At 44.2% G+C, this 16798-nt stretch overlaps 1 long non-coding RNA gene across 1 annotated transcript; it reads left to right on the top strand.

Moving 5' to 3' along the window:
* The first annotated feature begins 11451 nt into the window (after positions 1-11451).
* Positions 11452-13191, top strand: LOC144899501 (uncharacterized). The gene is made up of 3 exons (XR_013627633.1): positions 11452-11497; positions 11838-11931; positions 13179-13191. It is a non-coding gene; the product is annotated as an uncharacterized LOC144899501 (long non-coding RNA).
* The last annotated feature ends 3607 nt before the right edge of the window (positions 13192-16798 follow it).

Below are 16798 nucleotides of genomic sequence, written 5' to 3' on the forward strand. Positions count from 1 at the left end.
TGATGTAGCAGAAGCACTCGTTCACAAACATCCTTGCCTGAAAGAACCAGGGTCCTACAATGGATGTTATGGATGGCGACAAAGACTGAAGTTTAAAATGGGCAACTACACATCAAAACTTAGGGGGCTTGGGTGCCCTGAGCTTGATGTTAACTCCCTCCTCAAAAAGCGATCTCATGAAAGGACTCCTGCAAAGAATCCGAAGAAAGCTCAGAAGGGTGAGGCAAATGACCTACCACCACCTCCTCAAGGAGAAAGCCTTGAACAAGAGAGGCTGGCGCTTCTAAGTGAGGTAAAGAAGAGAAATAATTCCCAGATTATCCGTGACAAAATGGGAATGATAATGGTTTTATTTCATTTGAACATGCATCAGATTCCAATTGAGTGCATCCCATAATCAGTTCCCAGTTCCACATGTCCAAAAGGAGTAGGAAGAAGCAAAGCTTATTAAATCTTACCCCTCCATCTGGTACTTTTACAATCACTAACCGTTACATTTGTTCACTTCCTGCTTTCCATAATACAGTTTTTTTTGTTAGGTTTTTTTTTGAATTTTGTAATTATTTGTCCCGTACCGAAGTACGAGGTGATATGGAAAAGACCTTTTCCATTCAGAGACAAGAGATTGTCACACAGGCCCCACCTGTCAGAGACGTGAAGGAACGATGGCCTGCTCTATTTCTTTCAGCACAGGTTCATGTTTTTTTTTATTTTATTTTGTTGTTATAATAATAGGCAATTAAGCAGGAGTATGGTTTCAAATGAGTTTCAAATGTTTAATTCTGATATGCTGTGTACCATGTGCTTTATTTTGTTATTTTAGAACCTAAACTAACCTTTGCCAAAAAAACTTTGATATTTGACCTTTTTTCTTATTGAATTCTCTTATCAAAACAACACCATTGAAATTCACAGAGACGTTGCCATTCGCTGCTTGATGGTTTACCTTGGGGAAAAATGAGGACATTGAGGCATTTTCAAATATGTGGTCAGTAAAATCAAATTGAGATTTTCCCACGGACACACAGCACAGCTCATTGACAAGCTTGAATTGTCCGATGAACTGGTCATTAGACATTTTGAAATTGAAGTTATGCAATTGAAGCAAAATTGAACTTGACTTTCATGCAGTCTTTGTCATGACCTCACTGGTATCTGTCTCTGCCTTCCCTCTTGGTTCTTTTGTTTTTTGGCCTGTTGTTCTGCACTCGGTGATTCACAGGGACAAAATAACACAAAGTAACTTGTTTTACTAAAGCGCTTGGCCTGAGTGGAAATGCAGTCTCCGGAGCACTGTTACATCATTTGCTTTCCACTATGGTAACCATCATGCTGTCCTCAGGTCAAGGAATGTCATTCTAAAAAACCTTCAAAAAAAGTTATCAAATAAATTAGAAAAATGTACTCGGTGCCTATTTTCAGTATTAATATTCAATATTAGAAATATTTCAGTATTGAACAAAGCAAAATTAGTTCTCAATCAGAAATCACTCCACACTCTTTATTGCTCTCTGGTTCTACCATATCTTACTTATTGTGTGGAAATATGGGCTAATAACTATAAAAGCAATCTTCACTGGCTAAATGTACTGCAAAAAAGGTCAGTAAGGATAATTCATAATGCCGCCTACAGAGAACATACTAACTCCTTATTTGTAAAATGACAAATACTTCAACTTGCTGATATACGTAGTTCATCTTCAAACAGCTAAAATAATGCATAAGGCTAAAAATAAGCAATTAGCTAAAAATGTCATCCAATACTTCTCTACTAGAGAGGAGAAATATGATCTCAGGGAAGAAGTACATTTGAAACACTTCTATGCTAGGACTACGTTATGCTAGCCATAGCATTTCAGTATGTGGAATCAAACTATGGAATGGATTGAGTAAGGAAATCAAACAATGCACAACGATGAGCCAATTCAAGAAACAATACAAGCAATTGATGTTTGCTAAATACAAGGATGAAGAGTCTTGAACCAGTCATGATGTGCTATATATATCACTATATTGACACTTACTATGGTACCCATTATGGCATTGGATGCTCATATCACCCAGTACTTCGCTATGAGGTGCATTATTAAACAAAAAAACAAAAAAAACCTTAAACTGTATTATGGAAAGCAGGAAGTGAACAAATGTAACAGTTAGTGATTGTAAAAGTACCAGATGGAGGGGTAGGATTTAATAAGCTTTGCTTCTTCCTACTCCTTTTGGACATGTGGAACTGGGAACTGATTATGGGATGCACTCAATTGGAATCTGATGCATGTTCAAATGAAATAAAACCATTACCATTACCATTACCATTACCATTACCATTACCATTACCATTACCATTACTATTTTCAGCTAATATAAAAGGAAAAAGCAATCATATGTAGTTAAAGCTACCACTATAGTGGTTGATTGTGCCAGGAGTGACAATACTGATTTGTCTCTGATATTCTCCCATTCAGGATTCTGAGGGCCAAATTGGAGATCTTGACAGTCACGTGATGAAGATCCTCGTCGCCAAAGGCGCCACAGCATCTGATCCATCGAGTGCGATCATCACGATAGAGGGCACAGAAGTCCTGCAGGGGTTGGATGTACCAAGGGCCTGTGCTTAGCCGATGGGCCTCATCTATGGCCTCAATCTGAGCTCCCCACGAGAGCTGAAGTACGCTTGTGAGGTATTTCAGAAATGATTTCTGAAAATAGACGATCAGAAAAGCAATCCAAAAGTCGCCTCCTTAAAGCAAAAGCTGCTGGGAAAAGCTGTTGAACCTCATGGCTGAAAATCAGAACATGGACACCCCTCCCCTCATTTGTGCTGTGATAGACTTGCTCTTCCAGTTGTTCTTCAAAGATGACATGGTTCAATGTCATCCAGCTTGAATATGAGATGGTCGCCGCTCGTGTTGTTCCAGTCTTTGGAGGTGGATAGTCATGTCTGGAGAACTGGAATGTTGCAAAGTGTATTCTATTCTGATGACGCAAAATGTTAAGCGTCTATGATAGTGGTCGGTGACATTTGCACTTTGGATCCAGAAACAAAGGTGCAGTTCATGAGTTGGCCAAAGTGTTGGTTGAGGATCCAATACAAGTGCAAAAATGGCTGACAGCATTATCAAAAACGTGCTGCTCATAGTTGCCTGAACCTCGAGCTGTTCAACCCATTTCATCCCAATTTTTTCTTAAATGTGTAAAGGTGTGAAAACCCCCACAAAAACCAAAGTGGTTTTCATTGAATCTTCCTATAATTAGTGGTTGAAAGTATGGCACTTTGGCTGCTCGGTGCTGTTGCACAGTGGAGCCACAGGGGGGCGTTGAGGCTTGGTTGTTGGGAAGGCCAACACACAGCGGTGAAGAAGAAAGAAATGAACTGCCGTGTTGGAGAGACGACCAACTGTTCCTGCTCTTTCATGTCTTTCAGGTTGCTGAAAAACAAGTATTTTAAAGTACACACGATATGTAGTATAGTCATGTAGAGTGACTTTTGATGCCTCTGTACTGTATGTTAGTTGTTTATGTGAGAAAAGAAAGTCCGTGTGTATACATGTGTATATCCGCTAATGCTAACAGGCCTAGAGGTGAGAACCGAAGCCTGGCCGCCTTTAGCACCCATTTCAGGTGCAAGTGAAGTAGATGGACAAAAGAATGGGTGAAGGAACAAAATGGATGTATATTTCAATGTATTTCAATGTATGTATTTGTGGCCAGGTGGGAAAAATCACGGTAAAAAACACACAACAACACGCCACACACACTTGCACACCATACATACTAACAGATAACACACAAACACACACACTAACACACACTAACATACTTCTGACAAAAACTGTCCAAAATGGCAGCATCAAGAACTCAAAACAAGGGAAAATGATCTTTAACAGCTCTGATTCACAGAACTATGAGTAGCCAGTTTTTCATAATGCCGTCAGTCATATTTGTACTCATATTGGCCACAACCAAGTACAGTTCATAAGTTGCGAAAATACCTCAGTAAGGTTCACAGCGGTTTGATGCCACTGCCTCACATCACCATTAGATCACTGATCAAGATAGATGATGCCAAATTTCAAGTTTACAGGTATTTACGGGTATTTTTTTACAGGTTTACAGGTATTTTTACAGATATTTTTACAGGTTTACATATATTTACAGGTATTTACAGGTATTTACGGGTATTTTTTACAGGTTTACAGGTATTTTTACAAATATTTTTACAGGTTTACATATATTTACAGGTATTTACAGGTATTTACAGGTATTTACAGGTATTTACAGGTATTTACAGGTATTTACGGGTATTTTTACAGGTTTACAGGTATTTTTACAGATATTTTTACAGGTTTACATATATTTACAGGTATTTACAGGTATTTACGGGTATTTTTACAGGTTTACAGGTTTTTTTCAGATATTTTTACAGGTTTACATATATTTACAGGTATTTACATGTATTTTTACATGTTTACAGACATTTACAGGTATTTACAGGTTTTTATAAAGTATTTACAGGTATTTTTACAGGTATTTTTACAGGTATTTTTACAGGTTTACAAGTATTTACAGGTATTTACATTTTTACAGGTATTTTTACAGGTATACAAGTATTTTCACAGGTATTTTTACAGGTTTTCAGGTATTTACAGGTATTTACAGGTATTTTTACAGGTTTACATGTATTTACAGGTATTTTTACAGGTTTACATGAAGTTATAGGTATACAGGTATACAGGTATTTACAGGTATTTTTACAGGTATACAGGTATTTACAGGTATTTTTACAGGTACACAGCTATTTTTACAGGTATTTTTACGGGCTTACAGGTATTTACAGGTATTTTTACAGGTTTACAGGTACTTTTACAGCTATTTTTACAGGTTTACATGTATTTACTGGTATTTTCACAGGTATACTGGTATTTTTACAGGTATTTTCACAGGTTTACAGGTATTTACAGGTATTTTCAGCTATTTATAGGTATTTTTACGGGTTTACAGTTATTTTTACAGGTTTACAGGTATTTGCAAAATAAACATTTGGAACTGTGAATTGTGGCTCTTTATTATTTCCCATAACTTGAGTCAGTGAGTTGCATGTACTTTAATAAGTGTGTTTACTTTTTGCATGGACATTTGTTGGGAAAAAAATACACAATTGAGTCAGTGAGTTGCATGTACTTTAATAAGTATGTGTACTTTTTGCATGGACATTTTGAAGTGGAAAACATTGACTAAAAGTTAGAACAACTTGAGAACGGTGAGATAACAACCTTTTAAAGGAATATTCATTGATTTTAAATGAGCACTGCTTGATTTATTTAGCTCTTGTACATAAATAAAACTCATAGTCATTGTACTTTTGTTGAACTTAAAACATATACCAATTACAACAAACGAGAAAATTCAATAAAATACACAGAAAATCAATTAGATTCAACTTAAAACAGGTCTTATTTGTGCAGGTATTTTAAGTTGGCCTTGTAATACTGGACTACTTAAATAAGACTAAAGTTAGGACAACTTAGGGCAGCCCCTGCTATTTGCCGGTGTCTGGTTGGCCCCTTCTGTCTCCGGTCTGGTGGCGGTCTTCCCGCCTCCGGGGTGTCCTACTCGGCGGGTCCGTGGGTGGATGGGAGATGTGGTGGAGACGGGTCGGCGCTGTGGCGGAGGATGGGACTGGGGGGGCATTCACTTTTTGCGGCTGTTGGGGTGTCGTTTACCTGGTGGGCTCTGCTGCCTGGTGTGTGTGTCTCTGTCCCGCCCTGGCACTCTTGGCTCACGTGCCCGGGGGCGGGTTTGGGCTCTTCCCCATGCGGGTCCCGGTTCTCCTGCGGTCTCTGTGGTGTCACTCCCTGGGCTGCCATGGTGACGGATGTGTTGCCGGGGCGTGGTCCTTGCTGTTCTGGTGGTTGTAGGAGCTGCCTCGGGGCGTGTGGTTTGTCCGCGGCTCCTGGTGGTCCGGGGGTGGCGTAGCTGGCACAATCTCTGGTTGGGCCCTCCGGGGGGGAGCTGGCAGGCCGGACTGGCTGCCACGATGGGCTGGGTGGGGCTCGTGGTTGGTCCTGTGGCCCAGGGCTTGGTCCGGGCGGCTGGCTTGCCCGGCTCGGTTGGTCGGTAGTGCGGGGTGGGCATGTGTGGGGCCCCGGTCCTCCCTGCTGCACTGCACCACCTCACATACAGTGAAGAAAATAAGTATTTGAACACCCTGCTATTTTGCTATTTCTCCCACTTAGAAATCATGGAGGGGTCTGAAATTTTCATCGTAGGTGCATGTCCACTGTGAGAGAGATAAACTAAAAAGAAAAATCCAGAAATCACAATGCATGATTTTTTAACAATTTATTTGTGTGATACAGCTGCTAATAAGTATTTGAACACCTGTGTATCATCTAGAATTCTGACCCTGAAAGACCTGTTAGTCTGCCCATTAGAAGTCCACCTGCACTCCATGTATCATCCTGAATCAGATGCACCTGTTTGAGGTCGTTAGCTGCATAAAGACACCTGTCCACCCCATACAATCAGTAAGACTTTAACTTGTAACATGGCGAAGACCAAAGAGCTGTCCAAAGACACCAGAGACAAAATTGTACACCTCCACAAGGCTGGAAAGGGCTACGGAGCAATTACCAAGCAGCTTGGTGAAAAAAGGTCCACTGTTGGAGCTATCATTAGAAAATGGAAGAAGCTAAACATGACGGTCAATCTCAATCGGAGTGGAGCCCCATGCAAGATATCACCTCGTGGGGTCTCAATGATTCTAAGAAAGGTGAGGAATCAGCCCAGAACTACACGACAGGACTTGGTCAATGACCTGAAAAGAGCTGGGACCACCGTTTCCAAGGTTACTGTAGGTAATACACTAAGACGTCATGATGTGAAATCATGCATGGCACGAAAGGTTCCCCTGCTTAAACCAGCACATGTCAAGGCCCGTCTTAAGTTTGCATATGACCATTTGGATGATACAGAGGAGTCATGGGAGAAAGTTTTATGGTCAGATGAGACCAAAATAGAACTTTTTGGTCATAATTCCAATAAGCGTGTTTGGAGGAAGAAGAATGAAGAGTACAATCCGAAGAACACCATCCCTACTGTGAAGCATGGGGGTGGTAGCATCATGCTTTGGGGGTGTTTTTCTGCACATGGGACAGGACGAGTGCACTGCATTAAAGAGAGGATGACTGGGGCCGTGTATTGTGAGATTTTGGGGAACAACCTCCTTCCCTCTGTCAGAGCATTGAAGATGGGTCGTGGCTGGGTCTTCCAACACGACAACGACCCGAAGCACACAGCCAGGAAAACCAAGGAGTGGCTCCGTAAGAAGCATATCAAGGTTCTAGCATGGCCCAGCCAGTCTCCAGACCTGAACCCAATCGAAAATCTTTGGAGGGAGCTCAAACTCCGTGTTTCTCAGCGACAGCCCAGAAACCTGACTGATCTAGAGAAGATCTGTGTGGAGGAGTGGGCCAAGATCCCTCCTGCAGTGTGTGCAAACCTGGTGAAAAACTACAGGAAACGTTTGACCTCTGTAATAGCAAACAAAGGCTACTGTACCAAATATTAACATTCATTTTCTCAGGTGTTCAAATACTTATTAGCAGCTGTATCACACAAATAAATTGTTAAAAAATCATGCATTGTGATTTCTGGATTTTTCTTTTTAGTTTATCTCTCTCACAGTGGACATGCACCTACGATGAAAATTTCAGACCCCTCCATGATTTCTAAGTGGGAGAAATAGCAAAATAGCAGGGTGTTCAAATACTTATTTTCTTCACTGTACATGTAGGGGGGTGGCCTGCAACTGGTTATGCCGGGGGCGAAGGGTTTCCTTGCGGATGCCCTTTTGTCCTCGGCATTCCTCTGGCTTGGTCACCCTTCAATTTTAACTGCACCTTAGACACTCAGTTCTGGGGGGGATCTGGGCAGGCATGGGACCCACCATTGCTCAGCTTCCCTCCACACACACACACACACACACACACACACATACACATACACCACACACATAGGTCAGCCATATGGGGCAGGCCTATTTTTAATTGCACAATCTACACAATACCATCTTCACACACACAGGTGTAGCGGGCTGGACCGGAGAGCCTTCTGCCTGCTGGGGCTTGGCGGCTCGCTCGGGGTGCCCTGGGCTGCAGGATATTTTGGTCTGGTCTGCCTGGCCTTCCTGGGGGTCCCGCTGGAACCAGCTGACGCCGGGGCTTGCCCTAGGGTCATGGTTGGCGCTACCTCCCTGGGTCTGTCCTGGGTCGCGGGCCCCCACGTGCCCTTGGGAGGGCGTTCGCCGGCCTCCAGGCGGTGGGGTCCGCGTCGCTGGTGGCCGGATGTCTACGGTGGTGGCTTGGGGTTGTTGCGCGGTGGTGGCTGCTGCGGGGACCGGGCTGTGTGTTGGGAGGGGGCCTGATCCTGCTCATGGGGACGGGGGCCTGGGTGGCGTGTGGGGATGGGGAGCATGCTCCTCGGAGTGGGGCCTGCTGGGGGGGGCGGTGCTCTTCCGGGCGTTTGGGTGTCTGCTGCCACTGGTCCTATGCTCTGCTGCATCGCTGTCCCTGTCTTTGCCCATCCCCAGTCTTGCCTTAGGGCTCGTCGGGGATGGTTCTCCGGTACGTGGATGGAGCGCTGCTGGTTATGGGGGGGGTTGGCCCTCCCGGTGGATGGTGGGGTCCGTCGGTGGCCTTGCGCTGGTCTTAACTCCTCGGCTCTGGTGCTTGGCCTCCCCATGACTTGGAGCTATGGCTCTCCCTCACGGGGGTGAGCTGCCCGGCGGGTGTCGACCGGCGCGGTGGAGCGCCTCACCACTCGCCTGCTCGCCCCCTCCGCTTGCTCATGTGCGGGCTTCCTCCCCTCACCCGCTCCTTTGTCTGCCACACTGCCGTAGCCCTGATGCCGTGGTCGAGGGGAGTCTGGAGGTGCTATGCCTTGGCGGTCCGTACCTCCCTGGGCTCGGGGCCTGGTTGTGGGTCTGGGACCCCTGGGTCCCCCGCCCTGTGATGCCCCGGACGCCCCACCCGGGGATGTCCACAGTGTGTGCTTGCGTGTGTGTGTATTGAGTGGATGGGGTGTGCGCGTGTGTCTGAGATTATTTTATGTATTTATTGTTTTAAATACTTAGATAAATAATGATTACTTTTATTATAATTATATATATATATATATATATATATGTGGGTGTGTGTGTATATGGCCATATAGATATACGGGGGGGGGGGCTCTGCGGGGGTCTGGCGCAGGGCGTTCCATCTCTACCGCCCGGTCCTCCATGGGGCAGTGTGCCCGGGCCTCTTCTGTCCTGGCCGGGGCGGTCCTATGTCGGTGGTCAGGCCTGGGGTTACCTGGGGCGGGCCGGGTTCTGCTTCCTGGGGGTGTGTGGGGCGGGGGGCGGCGCCTCCGGCCGTGGACGGGCTCCCTTCCGGCTGGCGGGGGCGTCCCTGTGCCCACGGGTGTGTGGCCTTCGATGCCCTAGTGGGGTATGGTCTCCCGCTGGTCTCGGGGGTGCGGCTCTCCTCCGGCCTGCTGGCGCCCTGTTGCCGGTTGGGATTGCTCCTCCATGGCCTCTTGCTGGTCTCTTCGGGGAGTTGCTTTGGGGGCGGGTCTTGGGGAGTCGGCCCTGGCTTTGCCCACACCCACGGGGCCGGTGGATCTCTGGCGGTGGGGGCTTGACCTGGGGTTTGCTGGGTGGTAGAAGGCAGTCTCTCTCCTTTTGTCATTCTCAGTGACAATTACACAAAGGCCGCATCCTCACACACTCGCATTCACATACACAACACACCTCCATATGGACACTCACAGCACATGGGTGCTTCTCTATACAATCTACTATCTTATCCCTGATGTTTATATGCTATTGGTATGCTATTATTACAGTAATAATGATGTCAAGCAGTGAGATTGTAATTACTGTAACTGTATGGTTGTAATTGTGTTTACTATCACGGCTCATGTCTTCATTGTTACTATTGCTACTGGTAAGTTGGACTGTTTCATTTCACTGATATCATCTCCAGTGTGACCCTTAGCCATCATTGACATTTAACTGTTCTGTTTGTCACTGTTGTTGTTATGGGAATTCTTGTTGCTGCTGTTTTTGTCTCTCCCTCTACTGCCCTCCCCCACCCCACCTTTCTCTTCTTCTTTTCTGTTCTTCTTCTTGCTCCGGTCCAGTCGCTCCAAATGGCATAACAAAAACATCAAATAACGGCAAATAAAATTTCATGGTACAGGGAAGTTGTAGCCAACACCTTTCCTGACACAGAGCAAATCTGTCTAGCATGTAAGGGCATTTAGATCAACAATACTATCTGCCCCAATGGTTGGACGGGACAAAAAATAAATAAATAAATAAATAAAATAAAATAAAATAAAGTTAGGACAACTTAAGAAGATCTATGCAAAAAGTAAACATACCTTTTTAAGGAAATGCAGTACATTTTTTTTCGAGTGTGTATACGGACCGTGGGGTCAGTAGATCAGACAACGAGGTTCCCGCGCAGGTCATCATACAGCATTCACAGATGACCCGCAACAGCAGGCTTGAAAACAGGGACTCAAACGATCCAAAGCAGCTGGTGTCAACACCCGAGCTGATAAGGAGCACAAACCTTCCCAGGCCTGGTTAGGGAGCCATCTGGTGCAGTCGTATTTGGGATGGAGGTACAGCAGGGATCACTTTGGGATCATTTTGCGCACGGAATCTCTGGGCCCACATGCCACGCTGATAAGCCGTGGGTCTGGGCCAGGTGTAACGGGTGCCAGCAGGGAGGTGGGCTGCCTGACCTTAAAGACCATGAGTGCCGCTCAGCTGTCATCAACGAACCCTGGTACCAATCCAGAGTGGATGCATGTACGGACCGGTCGGGTTACATAAAGGGCAAACTATCACAAAGTAGAGTGGGGGTTTATTTACAAGGAGCAGTGCCGGAGCCTGTGTGAAGAAGATGGACCAATAAGCAAGTTTTCTACTTCAAAGTGGTAGAAAAGTGAATCATTATATACGTATATAATACGTATGTAAAAAGTATTTACATAGTATTTCTAAAGTATTTTCATATATCTGACAAAAGCCTTTGATCCAATCAATCATGACATCCCAATAACTAAATCAGCTGACAGGAAGCAATAAGTAAAGCTAGGTATTATTTGTGGATGATACTGTAAGGTACATAAAAGCTATGGTTTCAAAAACTGTTTAAAATGCACAAATATGTTTAGAGCATTTAAGAGTAGTAATAGTTCATGTCATACATATAAAATTCAGTTGTAAAAGAAAAAAAGACACCCTACTATTTTTTATATGTTTGTTTCTAAAATAAGCAAATCTCCATTGTTGGCGTTTGGGTGTAATACCGCAAGGTCCACTAGGGGGTGCTAGCAGCGATGGCGGTATAGAGTAGGTGACAAAACCACAGACGAAGAATAAATACCGAGGGTGAATATACGTCAAGTCATCGTGGATTGTCTTCCTTATTCTGTACCACAGGTTAGTACAAAGTAGAGATCATTTATATTTTAACGGCTGTAAAGAGTTTAGAAAGTTACTGGAGTAAACAGCTGACTGCTAAATGTTTGTTACAAAATGTGTTGTAGAGCATTTGAACATAAGCCAAATGGCTAATGCTAGCCAGCGTTAACGTACAGTTAATAGCATGAAGCAGGCTAATTGAAACATGTGAAATGTGTCTGGAAACAAATTGGTAATTGTTGATGTAATCATCTGATGATATCTGAAGTGTTGTTATTTTTGAGAGGAAGAATAAATCCCGAGGGTGAATATACGCATATAAGTCATGGTGGATTGTCTTCCTTATTCTGTACCACAGGATTTCCAAGGCATCCAACCCCTCCAGGTGGGGGAGGGGCAACAATACCACTGCTTTCTGTTCTGGAGGAACCACAGAAGAAATTATTAACAAGGTCAGAGATCAAATGGTTATTAAATTGTGTTTGTTTAATTATATCAAAACTGTGGTTTGATAATAATGGATAAATAATACTAGATAAATAATAATATAATATTAATAATAAATAAAGCAAACATCAACATGGAATACAGGTGTTCAATTGTGTTGGACCGCCACATGGTGGTGGTACAAACAAACGTACAAATGTCCACTAGTCAGATCAGGTACTCCATAGTACTGGTCAGACATTTATACCACATAACCATTTCTGACCACTACTTGTGAACTTATAACAAGGATGAGCCAATCACTGTTAATGAACACATTCAACATAAGATAAAAATTAAAAGGGGCTGCACGGTGCACGGGTGGTTAGCGCACAGGCCTCACAGCTAGGAGTTCAAGTCCACCCTCGCACGTCTTTGTGTGGAGTTTGCATATGTGAGTTTTCTCCGGGTACTCCGGTTTCCTCCCACATTCCAAAAACATGCTAGGTTAATTAGCCACTGAATTAGCCACTGAATGAATGAATGTACCCAATCATTTACTATCATTAAAATGGCTAAACGAAGGAAAAAACAAATACTATGTAGACATTTCAAAGAGGTTAAATGTCTCACGTTCCGGCTTGGGAGTTTGACGACCCGATTGCAGGTAAAAATGTGTTTATTAGACGCTATGCAGCAGAACAATGCACTAGCATGACCAACTCAAACATGGCAATGACCCGACAAAAAAGGGAGAGCGCACCTGAACTAAATAGGCAACACAAATAATAGGAAACAGGTGCGGGAGATAATTGAAAGCAATGCAAAACAGAACAGCAACAGAGGAAGTGAATTCAAAATAAGGGCATGAACAGAGGAACAGAAGAAAACTAAGCTGTCACGAGGGGGTGAGGCCCGATCGTGACAAAATGGAGTGTGATACTAGTGACTGAGTTGTGGCTGACAGCAACTCCTGTGTGAATGTTCACCGTACCATTGCAGTAGTATTTTACCACGCTGTCCACTAGGTGTCAGCAACATTACATTGATAATAGCCACCAGGTCACCATGTCTAAGACATCTTATTGTCTACTATAATGTCTGCTACATTGAGTAGCAGTAAGTGTAAAAATGGAGTGTTATTTCATGTCTAAATCATGTTAAAAAGCATATTTACTCTCACTATGACAATATGCCATTCATGAATAAGGAATCCTATTTTGTGTCTGAAACCAATTTTACCACCATAAACAAGGGATGACTGTAACTGCAGGCACAGCCGAAGAGGCGCAGGTGCCATGTAGGTGTTCTTAGTTGCTCCGCCCACCAAAGGAAGAGGAGGAATCCGGACACAAACCAGTAGAAGGAAAAATGAACTTTTGTTGTTAAGAAGCAAATGTTAGCCATACACTCAAGAGGAAAGTCATTAACAACGGATAACCGGAGGCCACAGTGGTCAGGTTTGGATCACCCCTATAAAAACTCCAGTCACATTGTGACCAGCTTAAACCCGAGCAGGAACGCCATTCATTTGTCCCAAACTGACCCGACGGCAGCGCGTTCATCTCTGCTCCCCAGCTGCTCCAGCTGTATTATGGGAAGGGATAATCTGATAAATGAAATGGACATTCTCCAGAGACACAACATGCCTGCCAGTTTCTCTGCATTGGAAAAGAGATGCTGTGGATTGTCTGATGGATCTGACAACACCGGCGTGGATAAGCATGCCGAACGAAGTACCATGGATGGAGGAGGAGACCCTTAATAAATGCCACTCTTATTCGGAATGACTGGATCTTCTTTGCTTTGTATGATGTAACATATGTCCAACACAACTTCATTTATGAAGCACTTTAAAACAAGCACAGGATAATAAAAACACCTGAAATAAAATTACACAACATACATATTCAAGCATGAAAAATGTCACATGTAAGGCATTCAGAAGGCCTGATGGTCTACAGACCAGATTGAAATCTCAGTTGAAAAATGCCCAGAATTAACCTTTGGATCTTAATGAAGGCCTCGTAGCTAGGAGACCCGAGTTCGATTCCATCCTAAGCCATCTCTGTGTGGAGTTTGCATGTTCTCTCCGTGCATGCGTGGCTTTTCTCCGGGTACTCCGGTTTCCTCCCACATTCCAAAAATATGATAGGTTAATTGGCCACTCCAAATTGTCCATAGGTATGAATGTGAGTGTGAATGGTTGTTTGTCTATATGTGCCCTGGGATTGGCTGGCTCGCCCGAAGAATGGTGTTTGCGTATATGTGCCCTGTGATTGGCTGCATCTTCTCAACCATGCATCTTCTGAGTAAGAAAATGGTGGCAGCTTACTTCCGAAGGTGGACAAGCAGGACAAGCAAATGTTTCCCACCGGCAAGTTTGATTGGAGGAAATTCTGTGGCTCCAGTCAGTTCCTTGTTCCTCCGCCCACACAGGAAAGACAATAGGAATCATGCATGGCTTCATCATTTGTGCAGTCATTGCATCATGGCGGTGTTTCCTTTTTCCCTGAAGTCATCATCTCAAAAGTCAAGTCTTGTTCAATCTGTTAGTGGAATATTTTGGTGCTTCTGTTTCCTCTCTCTTATCATAGCAGGAGAATACTTTGTGGCAATGTGGACATTTATTGTGACTGAATCATCGACCCGAAACCTCATGCTGGTCATGTGACTATGTTGTGATACACAGGAAAAGCACACACCCAGATTGTGGTCATCACTTATTGTACGGGAGTAAAAAAGAGAGAGAACAGAACCAACATTTGGATATCCTGCACTCCAAATTGATGTATTTCCTGTTTGAATACAGCATAAGGAAGTAAAAGGATGGTGGACATGCCATAGACCAGGCGTCACATAGAAAACATTGGTGACGGTCTTTCTCCAATGCTACCAATGCATGCAGTAAGGGGGGGGGGGGTCACTGGGTGCAGCAATGGTCAGCAATCACTCCAGGGCGTCGGGTCAGGACGGGAATACTGTTCAGGTGAGTGCAGTAGCAATGAGGGACGTCCACATCCACATTGATGGCTGCTTTATTGCGCATGTGTATGTACGTGTGGATGTATGTGTGTATGTACGTGTGGATGTATGTGTGTATGTACGTGTGTATGTACGTGTGTATTTACGTGTGTATGTACATGTGTATGTACGTGTGGATGTAAATGTGAGTGTGGGAACAAGCACACAACAATACTCGTGAGCACAAACTTATGAGTCTATAAGTGACTACAATGGAACCAAGCACAAGCACTACAATATGCACGAGTTCGCAATATGTTCACAACACAGTAGCGATGCTAACGAGGCTAACTAACAGGCACTTAGCAACCAGCCAGGTGGCTGGACGTAACGGCACAAAACACGATGCAACAGGGATATGGATCGGCGGAGTCGAACGTTAAATAAGTCAGAATAAACGTTACTCACGTTTATAGACACACACTAGCCCACACTATTCATAGCATCAACCCCCAACACATCAACGCCCGCAGCTAAACAGTTAGGGTGACATTAACTCCCGAAGCTAGCAGCTGCCGTGACACGTTCAGGTACCCGACCGGCGTAGTAATTTGGATCCACACCCGCACACACGTCAGCCTGAAATAAACCAGAACAGAACACGGTATAAAAGGAGTCTTTTGTACAAATGCATATCAAAGCTTCATGTCCAGCATCCATCCATCCATTTATCCATCCATCCATACATACATTTATCCATCCATCCATCCATCCACCCACTCATCCATCCATTTATCTGTCCACCCATCCGTCCATCCATCCCTCCATCCATCCCACCCCCCATCCATCCATTTATCCATCCATCCATCCATCCACCCATCTGTCCATTCATCCATCCATTTATCCATCCATCCATCCATCCCACCCCCCATCCATTCATTTATCCATCCATGCATCCATTTATCCATCCATCCATTTATCCATCCATTTATCCATCCATCCATTTATCCATCCATCCATCCATCCATTTTTCGATCCATCCACCCACTCATCCATCCATTTTTCCATCCACCCATCCATCCATTCATCCATCCATTTATCCATCCATCCATCCATCCATCCATCCATCCATCCATCCATCCATCCATCGACCCACTCATCCATCCATTTATCCATCCATCCATTCATCCATCCATTTATCCATCCATCCATCCCACCCCCATCCATCCATTTATCCATCCATGCATCCATTTATCCATCCATCCATCCATTTATCCATCCATTTATCCATCCATTTATCCATCCATTTATCCATCCATCCATCCACCCACTTATCCATCCATTTATCCGTCCACCCATCTGTCCATTTATCCATCCATTTATCCATCAATTTATCCATCCATTTATCCATCAATTTATCCATCCATCCACCCACTCATCCATCCATTTATCCGTCCACCCATCCGTCCATTTATCCATCCATTTATCCATCCCTCCATCCATCCCACCCCCCATCCATCCATTTATCCATCCATCCATCCACCCACTCATCCATCCATTTATCCATCCACCCATCCGTCCATTCATCCATCCATTTATCCATCCATCCCACCCCCCATCCATCCATTTATCCATCCATCCATCCATCCATTTATCCATCCATTTATCCATCCATCCATCCATCCATCCATTTATCCATCCATCCATCATCCATTTATCCATCCATCCATCCATCCTCTTCCGCATATCCAAGATGGGGTTGTGGGGTCAGCAGCCTCAGCAGGGAGGCCAGACTTCCTTCTCCCTAAGCTACTCCATGTAGCTCCTCCCAGCGGATCACAAGGTGTTCCCAGGCCAATTGAGAGACATAGGCCTCTAACTTCATGCTTGTAGTTTGGTCCAGTGCTCCACTGTGTGCGACCAATTTGG

Source organism: Doryrhamphus excisus, linkage group LG7 (genome assembly GCF_037039965.1).
Source record: "Doryrhamphus excisus strain RoL-2023G ecotype Guam linkage group LG7, RoL_Dexc_Guam_v1.1, whole genome shotgun sequence".
Classification (NCBI taxonomy): domain Eukaryota; kingdom Metazoa; phylum Chordata; class Actinopteri; order Syngnathiformes; family Syngnathidae; genus Doryrhamphus; species Doryrhamphus excisus.